The sequence below is a fragment of the Stenella coeruleoalba genome (genome assembly GCF_951394435.1).
Source record: "Stenella coeruleoalba genome assembly, chromosome: 16".
Classification (NCBI taxonomy): domain Eukaryota; kingdom Metazoa; phylum Chordata; class Mammalia; order Artiodactyla; family Delphinidae; genus Stenella; species Stenella coeruleoalba.
The window spans coordinates 69,447,788-69,464,020 of record NC_137162.1 but is presented as its reverse complement, the minus strand read 5'-3'; the positions used below and the strand labels follow the sequence as shown (position 1 = coordinate 69,464,020).

Here is a 16,233-nt window from a genome sequence, read left to right as displayed (position 1 = left end):
TGTTTGTCCAATCATCAAGGCAGTGTAACAGAATGGCTAAGAGGATTTAAAGTCAATCAGGACTCTTTTCATGTCCAGCTCTGACACTTACTTTCTGTGTGATGGTGGGCAAGTTACCTAACTTCTCTGTGCCTTCATCTCATCATCTGTAAAATGGGCCAGTAAGAGTATCTACCTATCAGGACTATTGTGAAGGTTATCGGAGATGGTGCCTATAAAGAACTTAAGCAAGAGCTTGACTCAGCTGTATTAGTATTTGCTGAACAGAGGTGATTTTTAAGGGAACTTTATTAGTAGATGAACTATTCAGGTTGTATCCTTCCCCATCCAAGTAGTGATCCATTCACTAAAAAGTTCAGACCAAGAGCAGGTCGTTGCTACATAGACTGGTTAGTTTGTACTTGAGTACTCTGATTTTTTGTCATTAGTGATGCTTGTGATTTCCTTTTGCTATTGCCTTAGAAAGTTCTAATTTATCCAAGAGATTTGGAGCTAACTGAGTGTATTAACCACTGAAAGACAATTTCAGTTCCAATGAATGACAGAGTCAGATTCTTAGACTTTATCTTAGTCCCTGGAAATGGGTTAGTGGACCAGAGACATTTCACTAATTTGTAGGAATGGCCGAAAGATTCATTTCAAATCTTATCCATTAACTCAACAGAAACTGCGTTAAATCCACGTTCTTTATATAGAGTAGAGATGATACTTGAAAAGGATCACAGTCTGAAACCCAGCTGTATAATAAGAACCACATTGCTGATGTCAGCAGCTAGGAAGCTGTAGCTTGTTGAAACTCTTTGGGACTCTAGCATCCACTCATATTTATAACATTTTTGCTTTTTTACCCTTGAAATGACACATCATCTTAGAGTTTCAAAGAGAGTTCCAAGTCAGAGAGGGCTGAGCCTATTTTAGAGCTGATAGGAGAGTCATGACATGAAAGTAGCTGTCAACGCAACAAATGAGGAATAGAGCTACTTCAGAAACTACAAATTCACAAATTTCTTTAGAACTAAGATTTCCAGACAGCTCTCAGACACTGGAGGAAGACTAAGTCTTTGGAACCCACCACAATATAAGTGAAGCAGGGTAATTAACATATGGCCAGTGAAATAATGGCTAGCTGCACTTGACAAAATATCCAAGCATTTCCAGGGAATATGCAAGTTATGGATCACGGGTTATTAAATGTAGGTGCACATGTCTCATTGGGGCCCTCAAGATAAATAGTAAGAAAAATAGTACTTAATATCGCTTGGTGATTCTGCTCTAGAATCAGCTAAATGACAGGAAAATTGTCATCTGTTATGGATGAGAATAATAAACTCACAAAGTAATTTTTATCCTGAACTCAGATAACTGTCTGTTTCTCCCTCCCCTCCCTTTCCACATGCTGTATTGGGATAAATGATGTTTTCAATCAGGGAGGGATGGGAGAAATTAAGAGGCTTTAGGAAAAGTATATCCTAAATTTCCAAAAAGCTGTCTAGGTCAGTCCAGAGTCTAGTCAGAAAGTGTATTCATCCTGCCTGGATATTTCCATTGACAGTGGAAGCAAGGCAGGGACAGCTGAAAAGGATTACATTTGTGACCCTTCCCAGGGAGATCCTAAAGTTGAAGATACTTAGAGGCTCACAACTTGTTACCATTTTCCCTTAATTTCTCTGGGTAAGCAGTCAGGCTGAATGAATTTGTGATTCACTTAATAAACGCTTGGGGGAATGATTTCTTGCTTCCCTGAGCCATGTTTTTTAATCTGGTCTACACCACCCTTCAAAATATGAAAGGAAAAAAAAAGCCTTAGAAAACCAAATGACTGGCTTTTCTCAACATGGGTGAAGAATGTTTCCATTCTGTTTGTGTTATTATGGAAAGGAGTGGGATGGGCACTAAATTAGGTGTCAGCCCTACCGGCCAGTGGGGTGGCTGAGAGAATTACTACCAGTGGCTTGGAAAGTACAATCACGTCTAGAACTATAAAGTCATATTATTCTTTTCTGTTTGGTGAGTCTATCAGACTTCAAAGTGCTACTTGACTAGCTTCCCCAGAACATTACTGTATAGTTAAGAAAATACTCAACAAGCCTATCTAAAGTGTTCACCTTAGATATGTGGTTTTCTTCTCATTCAAAAATTATTACACAAAACCATGTGGTCTAACCATTGCACAGTCTCTTTAAAAACCAAAACAAACAGAAAACATATATTCCACTTACACTGAACTGAAGGATTTGCTTGGCCCAATCAGCTGACTTCTTATACTCAGATGGACCTCAGCCTACTTGGTCTGGCTGCTCTTCAGGTGAAACATCCAAATGGCCCAAATAACCAGCTTCTCCTGAAGTTGTTCAACTGTTCTGCATGGACAGGCTTAGCTTTAAGCAAATCCTATAGCATATTAGTTTTAACATTTTATTAATGTTCAACAGGAAAATGAATTTCTGAGAACATAGTTTTAGTTTACAAAGAGGGGCAATGTGCAAAGTCTTTCCAATGCTTTGTGGAGCACAACTTTAAATAGAGATCATTCTGTTGACAGAGCATACGTTGGTATGTAAAACATAGGTTCAAGTTCAAGTGCAGGGTTGCCATTTCCTGGGTCTCATTCTCTGTATATTTATATACTGGTATACATCACTAATCCTGGAGTAAACCGGTTGTTCAAGGATACTATAGCATTGCCAAATAGCCAAACAATGTTTCATTTTAAGTTATAGCCCCTGAACTTTCTGCCAGAAATTCCTTATACATATCTCATACCTATTTCACTTAAGACAGTAGGAAAGAAAAATTAGAATGTTCCCATGTCACAAGGTTCCTATGTGAAAAATGTATCTCTGTATCTGCAATAAGGTGTTGTGGACATGGCATTCCTGTACAGGGAATGTTGTTGGCCTGCTTCATAGATACCTGTGTCAGTTCTGCAACTACAGACGTATGGTGCTGAGAGCATACAACATGCTTTGTACAGCCATTAAAGCATTACTAAAACAACCACAGTGAGGTAGTTTCAGTTTGGCAACTACAAAATGTATTACACATTGCTACTTAGATCACTTTAAAAATTTTTTTTTAATTAATTTATTTTTTAAACATCTTTATTGGAGTATAATTGCTTTACAGTGGCTGTGTTAGTTTCTGCTGTATAACAAAGTGAAACAGCTATACATACACATATATCCCCATTATCTCCTCCCTCTTGCGTCTCCCTCCCACCCTCCCTATCCCACCCTTCTAGGTGGTCACAAAGCACTGAGCTGATCTCCCTGTGACATGCGGCTGCTTCCCACTAGCTATTTTACATTTGGTAGTGTGTGTATGTCCATGCCACTCTCTCACTTCGTCCCAGCTTCCCCTTCCCACTCCCCGTGTCCTCAAGTCCATTCTCTACATCTGTGTCTTTATTCCTGTCCTGCCCTTAGGTTCTTCAGAACCTTTTTTTTTTAGATTCCATATAAATGTGTTAGCATACGGTATTTGTTTTTCTCTTTCTGACTTACTTCACTCTGTATGACAGACTATAGGTCCATCCAGCTCACTACAAATAACTCAATTTCATTTCTTTTTATGGCTGAGTAATATTCCACTGTATATATGTGCCACATCTTCTTTATCCATTCATCGATTGATGGACACTTAGGTTGCTTCCATGTCCTGACTATTGTAAATAGAGCTGCAATGAACATTGTGGTACGTGACTCTTTTTGAATTATGGTTTTCTCAGGGTATATGCCCAGTAGTGGGATTGCTGGGTCGTATGGTAGTTCTATTTTTAGTTTTTTAAGGAACCTCCATACTGTTCTCCATAGTGGCTGTATCAATTTACATTCCCACCAACAGTGCAAGAGGGTTCCTCTTCTCCACACCCTCTCCAGCATTTATTGTTTCTAGGTTTTTTGATGATGGCCATTCTGACCAGTGTGAGGTGATACCTCACGGTAGTTTGCATTTCTCTAATGATTAGTGATGTTGAGCATCCTTTCATGTGTTTGTTGGCAATCTGTGTATCTTCTTTGGAGAAATGTCTATTTAGGTCTTCCGCCCTGTTTTTTGATTGGGTTGTTTGTTTTTTTGATGTTGAGCTGCATGAGCTGCTTGTAAATTTTGGAGATTAATCCTTTGTCAGTTGCTTCATTTGCAAATATTTTCTCCCATTCTGAGGGTTGTCTTTTCATCTTGTTTATGGTTTCCTTTGCTGTGCAAAAGCTTTGAAGTTTCATTAGGTCCCATTTGTTTATTTTTGTTTTTATTTCCATTTCTCTAGGAGGTGGGTCAAAAAGGATCTTGCTGTGATTTATGTCATAGAGTGTTCTGCCTACGTTTTCCTCTAAGTGTTTTAGAGTGTCTGGCCTTACATTTAGGTCTTTAATCCATTTTGAGTTTATTTTTGTGTATGGTGTTAGGGAGTGTTCTCATTTCATTCTTTTACCTGTAGCTGTCCAGTTTTCCCAGCACCACTTATTGAAGAGGCTGTCTTCTCTCCATTGGATATTCTTGCCTCCTTTATCAAAAATAAGGTGACCGGGCTTCCCTGGTGGCGCAGTGGTTGAGAGTCCGCCTGCCGATGCGGGGGACATGGGTTCGTGCCCTGGTCCAGGAAGATCCCACATGCCGCGGAGCGGCTGGGCCCGTGAGCCATGGCCGCTGAGCCTGCGCGTCCGGAGCCTGTGCTCCGTAACGGGAGAGGCCACAACAGTGAGAGGCCCACGTACCGCAAAAAAAAAAAAAGAAAAAGAGGTGACCATATGTGCGTGGGTTTATCTCTGGGCTTTCTATCCTGTTCCATTGATCTATATTTCTGTTTTTGTAGATCACTTTTGTTTTTGAAAGATGCTTACACGATCCCCTAGAACTCACCATTTCAGGCTTTGCTTTAACTTCACCTTTCATCTACTGATAAAAGCTCTTTCATTTTGTTTCCTTCTATTCAGGACACTTTTTCTCCCATAATAGCTTTCTATGATTTTCCCTTTTCCCTGGCTGTTAACCAAGTTGTTCACTGAATATTCCTCCAAGTTTTTTTAGTAGCTGTACAGTGTAGTAGTAGTGGGGATAGTGGAAGTGCTAGTAGTAAATAATAAATAGTAAATTGTAATAATAATAGAACAATAGCTGCTGTAGTGGAAATAGTTTGTTTTTGCCTTCTTAACATCCATTCCTCCTGAAAACAGCTCTGCCGTTTCCTTTTGGAGAACTGACTTCTCTTACTCTCAGCCTACATGGGCACATGACCTAGGCTTGGCCGACTGGAGCTGTCTATCCACCCTTTGGCCCCAGTGACTAACTCACTGCTGGACATCCAAACAGGCCAATGAAACCCCATTCCAGGGACTTCAGGAGACTCTTGGAATCCCTTTTTCCTGTGGTTGCTCAGGAAGGAGGATGTCTCAGCATCCACCCTGCCATCTCACGGGGGACTGTCTGCCTGAGGGTGAAATCAATCAGAGGAATATAGAGAAAACCCAGAGTGAGGACCTTGGATAAACTCCTAGATCCAGACTGGGCTTCTATCACTTAACCTAGAAGAACCCTGACCAATACAGGATATAGTATTTATTGAGCACTGCTTGTGTATCAGGCACAGAGATAAATGCTTTTACTAGCTGTTCTCTCATTTAAGCCACACAACAGGCCTGTGTTTGCTCTTATTGTACAGATGAGGAAACAGAGATTTAAACAGGCTAAGTAACTTGTCTGAAGTCATACAGCTGGTTAGGAACACCAAAACCTCTGAACTGATAATATTGATAAAGCTGATTTTAGCAAGATAGGCCTGTGATATCAACTCAGAGAAACACCCAGATTGGAGGGCTGCTGTTACCTAGGCACTGAGGCACTAAATTGAAAGCATCAATTTAGGCACATTGGGGCTTAGAGTCTTTATCAAGCTGATCTTGTCAGAACTGACCACAGATGAAATGAAAGCCAGACAAAATTCTACTCACTTGACCATGGGGCTGGTCAGATCCTGGGATTCTCCACAGGGAACAGGAGTGAGGACAGTCAGTTCCAAGGCCTCTGTGAAGAGACAGTATGTATGTCAGGCTGTGTGTGTTATAGTTACTTATAGTTACTTAAGAATTAAGGAGCCTCCTGAAAAGGGTCTTGGGATAGCCCCAAATGGGGTTAAGTAGCTGGTGAGAGGATGAGGTAGTGGTTGACCCCAGAGCCCATTCCAGCCAGCACTTGTGTTTGCAACTGATTTGTCATGGTCTGGCCCAGGACGAGGTGAAGTCATTGTGGTTGAAGGTACAAAATGATCCAAGCATGCTCCAGGCGGAGGCTTGTTTGCCCCCCAGTCCATTCCTTGCCCTTCCCCTGCCCTTCTATGCTTCTCAGGGGGACTGACCCCTGCAGGTTATCTTTCCCAGGCCCGTATGTTAGTTGGCTCCTGCCTGGGTTCAGTCAATGGTAGGCACTGGTGAGGTATTGGCAGGGGGAACAAGGGTAAGTTAGGGTGTTTCTCTCCCTCATTCTCTGCCTCAGACTCATTCTCTGGCAACAGCTGCGTCTCCTCCACAGCTCCAGCCCCAAGACAGACCCACCTTGGTTCCACTTGTGCCTCCTAACCCTTGCCCATGGACCTCTGCAAAGGCTGCCTTACTCCCTCCAGCCTGGGGGCTGGTAGAGGCTTCCTGCTAGCACTATCCTCTGCTAGTGTCTCAGCTCCTCCATCACCTGTAACCAATTCCCTGTTGTAAATGCCTGTAGTGTTTCCTGTTTTCCTGGTTAGCCAAATGTCCAAAATACAACTACTTCCTGAGGACAGTGACCCTGCATTTGTGTACCCTCATGTAAATAGTATGTGCTTAAAAATAAGTTGGTTGCTTAGTTGGTTGGTTTGGACTCTCTTGCCAGCCTAACCCACCATTTGTACCTTCTGCTTTCACAGGACTGCTGTGCAGAATCAAAGATCCCATTTCTAGGCCTCATTTTAACGGGCTGGCTGGTCCCTTCGACTTCCTACTTACTCCTTTACAGGCTGCTAGGAGCTGAGCAACAGGAGTCTTTCCTGAAAACCTTTTCCATCTTCTCAGTAATCATATTAAATATCTGATTTTGTGTGGGCTGGTCAGAGAAAACATACTTCCCTTTTCACTAAAGACAAGGCATCTCAGCACGACTCGCTGCAATTTGTTCTTTTTTTTTAATTTAAGAGACAAGTCTGATTTCCTTTGAAAACAGTGGTTAATGGACTTAGCATACTAATTCCCATCTAACGCAGCAAACTTCAAGAGTAGGCTTTCATCTGAGCGCAGGTAAATCACAGAATTCTTATACCATGGTATTGAAAAACTCCCATAATTAAATTAAAACCATTTCTTTTAAGCCATTCTACAAAGTAAAGTCAACCTGAATTCCTAGCTTGTACCTGAAAGAGTCTGGAAATTTATCTTCAGCTGCAGCTGATAAATGCCTACCCTTGCTTCCAGAATGCCACATTTCTGATACAAATCTTTCTTGTTGGTTTGTTTGACCATCCCCTGCCTCAGGAAGAAACCTGGAAGGTCCTGCATGGGCAAGTACGGTCAATGGTGCAGCTGACTGGAGCCAACTGAGCCAATAGTGCCGTTTTGGTACAGTGTTTTGTTGGCTATATCATCTGCAATGCGGTTGGCCAGAGTGGGAGGACTTGGGAGTATCCACAGGAAGTGGATATTTCCTGACCAGCTCATCCCTTGCTGACTCTCCAGCATTTTCTTGTCTACAACTAAAACGTTTTGCCTTGTATGTTCCTAAGGCCTCTTGAGACAGTGGGCACTTTTTTCCTTCATTTTTCAACTTGTGCCAAATGTGTCAGGAGTTAAGTCCATAATGCATAGATCTTGGCCCCAGATGTTTTAAGGATGTGGCCTCTTTGTCTCTGGCTTCATAGTAATCAAATGTATCTGCAAATCTGACCCTTTAAGAAATTTTGGCTTGGTGCCTTCTGTAGAAATGAGAACGCTATTAAGAGGAGACTGAGAAGATAGGCCTGACAAACTCTCCCCTTCCAATGACCCCAAAAAGAATAAAAGAGAGTGCAAGCCATCTGGATTGGCTGTCCAAGAAGAGGACTAAGATGAAGCACCCTCAGTCTCTTCCTTAGTACCCAGCACCAGCTTTCACTTCACCTCAGGCTAGGTCCTAGACTAAGCAGGGCCACCACATCTGGCCAAAGAGGTCAACTCCTCATAAACTCTGAAGTTATGCAGTATGCAATCTGCCCAACTGTTCATGGTGGCCCTATTGTGGGAGTGAGGCTTCCCTGGTTTCTCTTGCTACACCTAGACCTAGACCTAGAAGGTCTGCTTTTAGCCCCAACTCTCTCTCTGTATAAACTATTCCTGTGAGGCCTCAGTTTCTTTGCCTTAAAAAAGACGGGAGATCCCTACCTCAGAAAGCTTTTATGAGACTGAATGAGCTGGCAATAAGAGACTTAACATTACTTGGGAAAAGTCTTTCCCAAAGACAGTATAGCATTATTTTCAAGTTGGCACTAACAAAATAACTCTTTGGGAATGAAAAATTTACCCATATGAGCTAAACTAACTTATTCCATGTGCTGGGACAACCACGGATATTAGCAAGTGCTAATGTGCTCAGGGTCCCCAAGAAGTGAGGTTGACTTCAGATCAACCATGCTTTTGGAAAATTATGGATCATAGGTGGCCTTGAATTATTATTACCCCTTTGTACTGATAGGATTCTTGAGTTGACTGAAACTTTCATTATTGTTAGAGTCAGCCTCATTAGGAAACGCTGTAGGCTATAAGAGAAGGTTGTCTTCAAGTACCAGATGGGTTCAGAGAGCAGGGATGGAGAAGCAATGCAAAGAAAAGGAAGTTCACAGGACCAATGATAGTTTCTTGGGGAGGAGTAACTGGATTGGCTTTGAAGGGAAGATTCTGAGAGCTCAGAAGCAGATAAGACAAACATGAGAGATTGCACGGCAGAATAAAAGTTTGGTCTGTTAGTGGAATAAACAGTTGATTGGAATGGAGACCATGCATTTGGGGAGTGAGAGATTCTGGTTAGTGGGGTGGAGTCATCACAGACCACAGAGGGCTAGGAAAGAACGATGGGGCCTGCTTGGCGCTCAGACACCACTGAATGTGTACTTTCCACAGTCATCAAACCAAGTATGCAGGGGAGAGCCTGTTCCTTCACCTAGAGAATCTTAAAACTTTCTTTTTCTGCATGGTCTGGTGCTTCTCTCTCTCTCTAATTTCCCATGTGGGGACACACACTGCTTTGTCAAATAAACAGTCCCTTCCTCAAGGGGTGTTCAGACTGGAACTTGTTTTCAAAAATGTGTCTGTCTCCCAGCAAAAAAAAAAAAAAAAAAAAAAAATTGACCATCCTAAAACTGCCATCCTTCAAATTAGAAACCAAAGCAAGTTGCTGCAAAGTATCTGTCATTGATAATTCACACTGACACCAAAGTTTGGTTTCTTTAAAAGTTCAAGTTCTTAAACTCTCTTTTCGAGTGGCGTTGAACATTTAGTTAGAACACAGACCTCCCTGGGGGGGTGTGTTTTTGTGATGCAGCACCTGTGTCAGGAACACACCAGCGCAACCTCAGCAGCATGGACTTCATAGCGGCCGTGGACCAGCCCTCAAAGGGCGAGACCACTACATCTTTCCACAGTTGCCTCCTCAGGATAGGTAATGTATGGAGTATGAGTTTCAGCCAAAACTTTGTTGGTTGCAAGGAGAGGAAACTCAACCAAGCTTATATAAAAGTTGTAAAGATACTGAGATGCCACTGAATAAATTTCAGCCAGTCCTCAATGGAACTGAGCTTGAAACTGGGAGCCACCAGGGAGCAGGTAGCTTCTCTGTCTCTCTGGAGCAGCACAATCCCTCACCTGCTTTCCTCTGTGTTTGCTTCATTCTTTACCCCTCAACATACTCGACTCTCATTGCTCACAGCAGTTACGTTCTCTAAAATTGACACAAACATCGAATTAGCAAATAGAGAACCATTACTCCTAGGGGAAATACAGGATTAGGTTCCTGCAAGCCTCTGGTCACAACACTTGCCAACCGATCAATCCATAACCTGGCTTTATGTGTATTTCTGTTTTCAGGCACCTTACTGTTGATTCATTAACACTGAACTCACAACCAACAGCACTACAACCTGAAGGAAGCTTATCTAATACATGTATTTTCTCTGGAAGGAGCGTCACAGCCTTCTTGAGCTTAGAAACGCTAGACAGCTCTTTAGGACTACACTACACTTGGGGGTCATTTTAAACAGTGAAGTCACCAACAAAAAGTATAAAAATGTGAAAAACGTGGTACTAAAGAAACCGTGGAAAGGACACTTGTTTATAGCACGAGAGCTGAAACAAGAAGGCAGAGTACCTCCTTGTTCGACCTCAGCTGGGAATGCGGCGCTGGATGACCCAAATTTTTCACCATTTTGCTCATGTCTGCAAATGACTGCAAAAGCACCGCAAGTACTGATTTGGGGGTTACAAATAAATTTTAGCAAGTAAACAAATGCACAAATAGAGAACAAGCAGATGATAAGGATCGATGGACTGCAGCCTCTTCTCTTGGCTCAGGGTTTCTGCTTCCCCATACCTTCAGCTTTCTCTGTGGCTTTCATGCCCCAACCTCCAGCTTCAACCCTGACCTACATGGTCTTTCCACTGTTCCCACGGCTAAATGTCTCAGTCGCTTCACGTCTCCTTGCCAAATCCCCTCAGAAAGAATCTGTGTGCCCTAGCCTTGCTTTTGAATTAGTTTCATTTGGCTTCATTAGTTTCATCTGTGGTCCAATCATCTAGTGTACCGGCAGGGGTAGTGGATGTGTTTTCAGGAACTCAAGTGGTACACAGACTCCTTCAGGCCCGCGCGTGGGGCATATTAACCTGTCACTGGCAAAGCCCACTGGGGTGCCCGGAGCGGGGTGAGGGCGTGAGGGGTGGAAGGGTGCGGAGTGGGGAATAAGATGGAATCTAGGTGGTAAGAGAAGGTCTAACCTCTTTTGTGCCTTGTCTGGTTTCACTTGCCTGTAGGGTGCTGCGTTGCCGAAGCCTTGCCCCTGGCGCTTCAGACCGGAGTTCCTAGCACGGCCAGAAAAAGGCTGTGCTGACACCTCAGCTCCGTGGCCAGGCGTGTGGAGAAGCGCTGCGCCAGGGACTCAATTCAAGATGGCGGCGGCGGTGGGCCGTGTGCAGAGACCGCTGTGCCCCGCGCTTAAGGCTGCAGGGCCGTGAGCAGCTCGCCTGTGCCCACTGCAAGAACTCCGCCCCCTCCCTGCTGACGAGACCCCTATAAAGCAGCCCCGCCCACAGCCTGTGGGGAGGGCGTGGACTCTAGAACACCTGCTCGCGTCTCTCCATCTTTGCTCAAAGAACAAAACTTTCCTTTGCTTCTGAACAGAACTTGGTCTCCTTCTATTGGCATGAGTGACACGGGGCAGGAGGACCCTTGCTGGGGCCTGACTCGAAAGGGTAAGTGACAAAACCAAAAAGAGAAGGTGGCGATAAAGTGACTACTTTCCCCGGATATTTAAACCTCAAGAGTACCAGGAAACATCCCTTTTCCCTTTCTTTCTGAATTTTCCCCAAATTCTTACTGATGTCTAAAATTTCCTTCATAAGGACAAGGACTGTCCTTTCGTGGTTGGAGAGATAGGTCTTAAACTGCAAAAATACAGTGGAAGTGTTAAGGGAAGATAACGTTGATTCTCACAAAGGTGTAAATGGCTAATAAGTCATCTTTCTGAAATCAGGAATTGCAGAAGATAGGAGAGGAAGATGCACTTTGGAGCAGAAAGCAGCACAGAAAGGGTAAGCAGAGAGCTCTCAGGGGAAATGGCATCCGGATCCCAGTTTTACCTGGGCCAGAATTTGCTTGCTTGTTTGTCTTGTTTTTGTCTTCTTGCCCCAACCCCCCAAGAGTGTCTCAGTGAGGGGGAAACCCCTGCAGCATCTAGTGGTCCATTACTATGCCTGTAGGAAGCTTTGAATGAAACCCCAGAGCAGTCAGGTCTGAACTTTTCCAAACTTTACCAACTATCTCAGCAAAAACTTCAAACTCACATGGAGCTAGACAGAAATTCAGTTAACAGGACTCTGCCTCTTTAAATGCAGTTTAGCAACTATCTTTCTCCTTTCATTTGAGCTTTCTCTTATAATCTTATTCCAACTCCAGTGTATCAAAGTACTTCTTCTAAACAAACACAAATAAACCTAATAACAGATCTCTTTCAAAGATGCCAAAAGACTAAAAATTTTCTATATCTCATGACTCCAGAAAAGGAGGAAGGGAGAACAGCAACATAGAGAAATCACCCTCATGGAGGCAAGGAGATAGTAAGTTAAAGCTACACAAGTGAAAATGGCACATGGATGGTCCTTCCTGGCTGGAAGAGAGGGCAAGCCATGGGGAGGTGAGGTGACTGGAGTTCAGGGAGGTGGGTCGGAGTCAAAGGGATGGAGGCAGGGGAGTCTGGTGAACGATTCCTATTCTACCGGGTAGTTGTTTAACTGTAGCCTTTGATAAGAAGAATGATATAGGAGAACCAATGTCGAAGAAAATTTATTCCTAGAGAAGTGGGGAAGTTCAGGCTATGACTTCAAGAACTGGAGAGATTTGGAAGCCACTACAACTGGGAATTAACCGAGGTTTAAAATCCAGTGCCTGACAACAGGCCAGGCTGAGAAGGGCTCATAACATTATAAAAAGGTCTCATAGACTTTAGGGCTAGAACGATAATGGAAAAATCTGTTTCCCGGTATCAGTCCGTATTTGGGATTGCTTTACCCAATGTAAGTGACGGGACATTAATGTCAGAAAAGCATATGCCTTCTTCCTGCAACACATCATGTGTCCCCACCAAAAACTTTTCTTCCCTATTGTCCTGGTGTCATATCCTGGCATCCTAAAAGGGTGGGAGGGGGTGAGATTATATAACTGTCTGAAGTATTACAGAACATAAAACAATAAATAAGCTATGTAAATTGTGAAACATGAGTCCGGACTCTCTTTGTTCTGCATCTTTATAACTGCATTTAAAAAAATTACATTTTTTCCTTTCATGATAAAAATCTAAAACAAAACAAAATTTTAAAAAAACCTCTAAGTGCCCTCTCACAGGGAAACCTATTTTATCACATCAGATTATGCCTTGGCAACTGCTTTGAAATAATAGGCAACATTTTTGAGAGTCTGTTGTGTGTCAGGCACTCAAAACCACCTACTTCTACACCTACTTTAAAGATGAGGAAAACGAAAATAGAGAGGTTAAGTGACTTATCCATGGTCACCCAATTACTAATTGTCAGAGCCAAGACTCAAACTTAGGGCTACTTCTGTCCAAAGTCCATGCTCTTACCTATTACTTGATACCATCTCCCCAGTCTTCCCTAAGAGCAGGATTCTCAAGAGACCAACAAAAGCAAGGCTGAGGTTGGCTACGTGCCCTACAACCAGCTGCCACTCATGTTACAAATGGAAACTTCCTGCTACAAATCTCCAGGCATTACCAGTATCTTTCTTCTGCTCACATCCTGATGACTGAAGAACAGACTTTGAAGCTCCTAGGCGCAACCTACAACCTACTCTTGATAAGGAAAGAGAGATATTAAAATATAAAACAGCAGCAGGTCTTAGGGGAGAGTATTTGTACTCACATTGACTATTAAAAAATCTATCTCTAAGAATAGGTTTGGAGCAAAAAGAATGAAGCCAAAACTTTGATAGAGATACAGATGACTAAACAGGCTAAAACTAATCTTGAAACTAAGGATTTAAAAATATTAGGGGAGGGCTTCCCTGGTGGCACAGTGGTTGAGAGTCCGCCTGCCGATCAGGGGACGTGGGTTCGTGCCCCGGTCCGGCAGGATCCCACATGACGCAGAGCGACTGGGCCCGTGGGCCATGGCCACTGAGCCTGCGCATCCGGAGCCTGTGCTCCGCAGCGGGAGAGGCCACAGCAGTGAGAGGCCGGCGTACCGCAAAAAAAAAATTAGGGGAGAAGAGATCTTTCGAGCCTTCAGATAAGAGTTAAGTTTTAGGGATAAATATTTTGTTTAAATCAGACCTGGGATAAGTGATGGAGATACAGTGACAAAAAGACAAAGTCTGTGCCCCTTAGGAGATTACAGATTGATTAGAGAAGGAACACAAGAATATAAAAGGTCAGCTCTGAAGTTTGATTGAAAATAAATATTTTTGGTTAAAAGATAAAATGATATAATGATTTCAATAGATTCAGAAAAAACCATTCAGCCAAAAAAAAAAATCTGCTATTCATTATTAACAAAAAAGAAATAACTCTTGGGAAATAGGAATAAAAAGAAACTTCCTTTAGGACTTCCCTGGTGGTGCAGTGGTTAAGAATCCACCTGCCAATGCAGGGGACACAGGTTTGAGCCCTGGTCCGGGAAGATCCCACATACCGCGGAGCAACGAAGCCTGTGCGCCACAACTACTGAGCCTGCGCTCTAGAACCTGCGAGCCACAACTACTGAGCCCATGTGCTACAACTACTGAAGCCTGTGCGTCTAGAGCCCGTGCTCCACAACAAGAGAAGCCAACGCAATGAGAAGCTCACACACTGCAACGAAGAGTAGCCCCTGCTCTAGAAAAAGCCCGCGTGCAGGAACAAAGACCCAACGCAGCCATAAATAAATAAATAAATGTGACATTAAGCCTGCTACTTAAAAAAAAAATAAGAAACTTCCTTCATTTGAGAAAGGATAGCTACTAAATCCATCCAAAATCATATTTAATTCTGAAATTTTATATACATCCTTATTTAGTTTAGGAATAAAACAAGAATGTCTACTACCACAATATAAGAAAATAAGAAAAGAAGCTATGAAATAAGATATAAGACTGCAAAGGAAGAGATTGTCATTATTTATATTGATAGTTTATTGCAAAAAGCTGAAAGAATCAATGTACAAACTTTCATAAATAACAAAAGAGTTTAGCAGGGTAGCTGAATACAAAAGCAAAACAGAAAAATCTAGTAATAATATTTGGCAACTGTATAGCACTTCATGCATTTCAAAGCACTCAGACATGTTCTCATTTACAAAAGATTTCCAAAACCCTGTGTTTGATGTATCATCATCATTATCAGCAGAAGAAGCTGCATCATTCCATTTGACAAATGTGTAACTGAGGCAGAGAGATTGCATTTTTCCCTTTTTTAAAACTGAGAAGTAATTTATATATGATAATATTCACACATTTTGATGTTATAGTTCTATGAGTTTTGATGAACATATAGTTACATAAGAACTACCACAGTCAAGTTACAGACTAGATCCATTACCCAATTCTGATGCTCATTTGTAGTCAAGCCCTCTCCTCATGCCTGGCCCCTGATACTCATTGATCTCTTTTCAATCCCATAGTCTTTCCTCCCTTCCTTCCTCCCTTCCTTCCTCCCTTCCTTCCTCCCTTCCTCCTTCCCTCCCTCCCTCCCTCCCTCCCTCCCTTCCTTCCTTTCCTTCCTTCCTTCCTTTTTAACTTTAACCTTTATATAAATGAAATCATACAATATGTAGCCTTTTACATCTGATTTCTATCACTTAGCATAGTACATTTGAGATTCACCTTTGTGGTTGCATGTAACAATAGTTCCCTTTTATTACTGAGTAGTAAGTATTTCACTGAGTAGGTAACCCCAGAGCTTGTTTATCTGTTCACCCACTGAAGGATATTTGATTGTTTCCAATTTGGGGTGATTATGAACAAAGTCACTTAAACATTTGTATCCAGGTTTTTATGTGAACATAACTTTCCATTTCTCTTAAGTAAATGCCTAGGAGGGGGATAATTGGGTCAAATAGTAAGAGTATGTTTATCTTTATAAAAAACTGCCAAACTGTTTTCCAAATTGGCTGTATCATTCTGCATTTCCACCAACAATGTGTGAGAGTTCCAGTTGCTCTGCATCTTTGTCAACACTTGGTATTGTCAGATATTTTTAACTTTAGCCATTCTAATAGGTGTGTAGTATTATCTCATTATGGTTTTAATTTCCACTTTTCTAATGGCTAAGGATGTTGAGCACCTTTTCGTGTGCTTACTTGCCATATGTATATCTTGTTTAGTAAAGAAACGAGATGGTGGGAAAATATCTGTTCAATTTTTTTGCCCATTTTTAAAAAGTGGGTTGTTTTCTTAATGAGTCATAAGAGTTCTTTCTATATTCTGTATACAAGGCCTTTATCAGATATGTGCTTTACAAATATTTCTCCCAGTCTGTGGCTT

The 16,233-nt window shown here is 42.3% G+C and overlaps 1 long non-coding RNA gene across 9 annotated transcripts in view; it reads right to left on the bottom strand.

The window, feature by feature from the left end:
* The window catches only part of LOC307175547, a 407,817-nt gene that overhangs the window by 184,596 nt on the left and 206,988 nt on the right, over positions 1-16,233 (bottom strand). For all 9 annotated transcript variants that reach the window (XR_013824357.1, XR_013824358.1, XR_013824359.1 and 6 more), the window contains one exon: positions 5,949-6,021. This is a non-coding gene — a long non-coding RNA (uncharacterized lncRNA). The remainder of the gene's footprint in view (positions 1-5,948; positions 6,022-16,233) is intronic.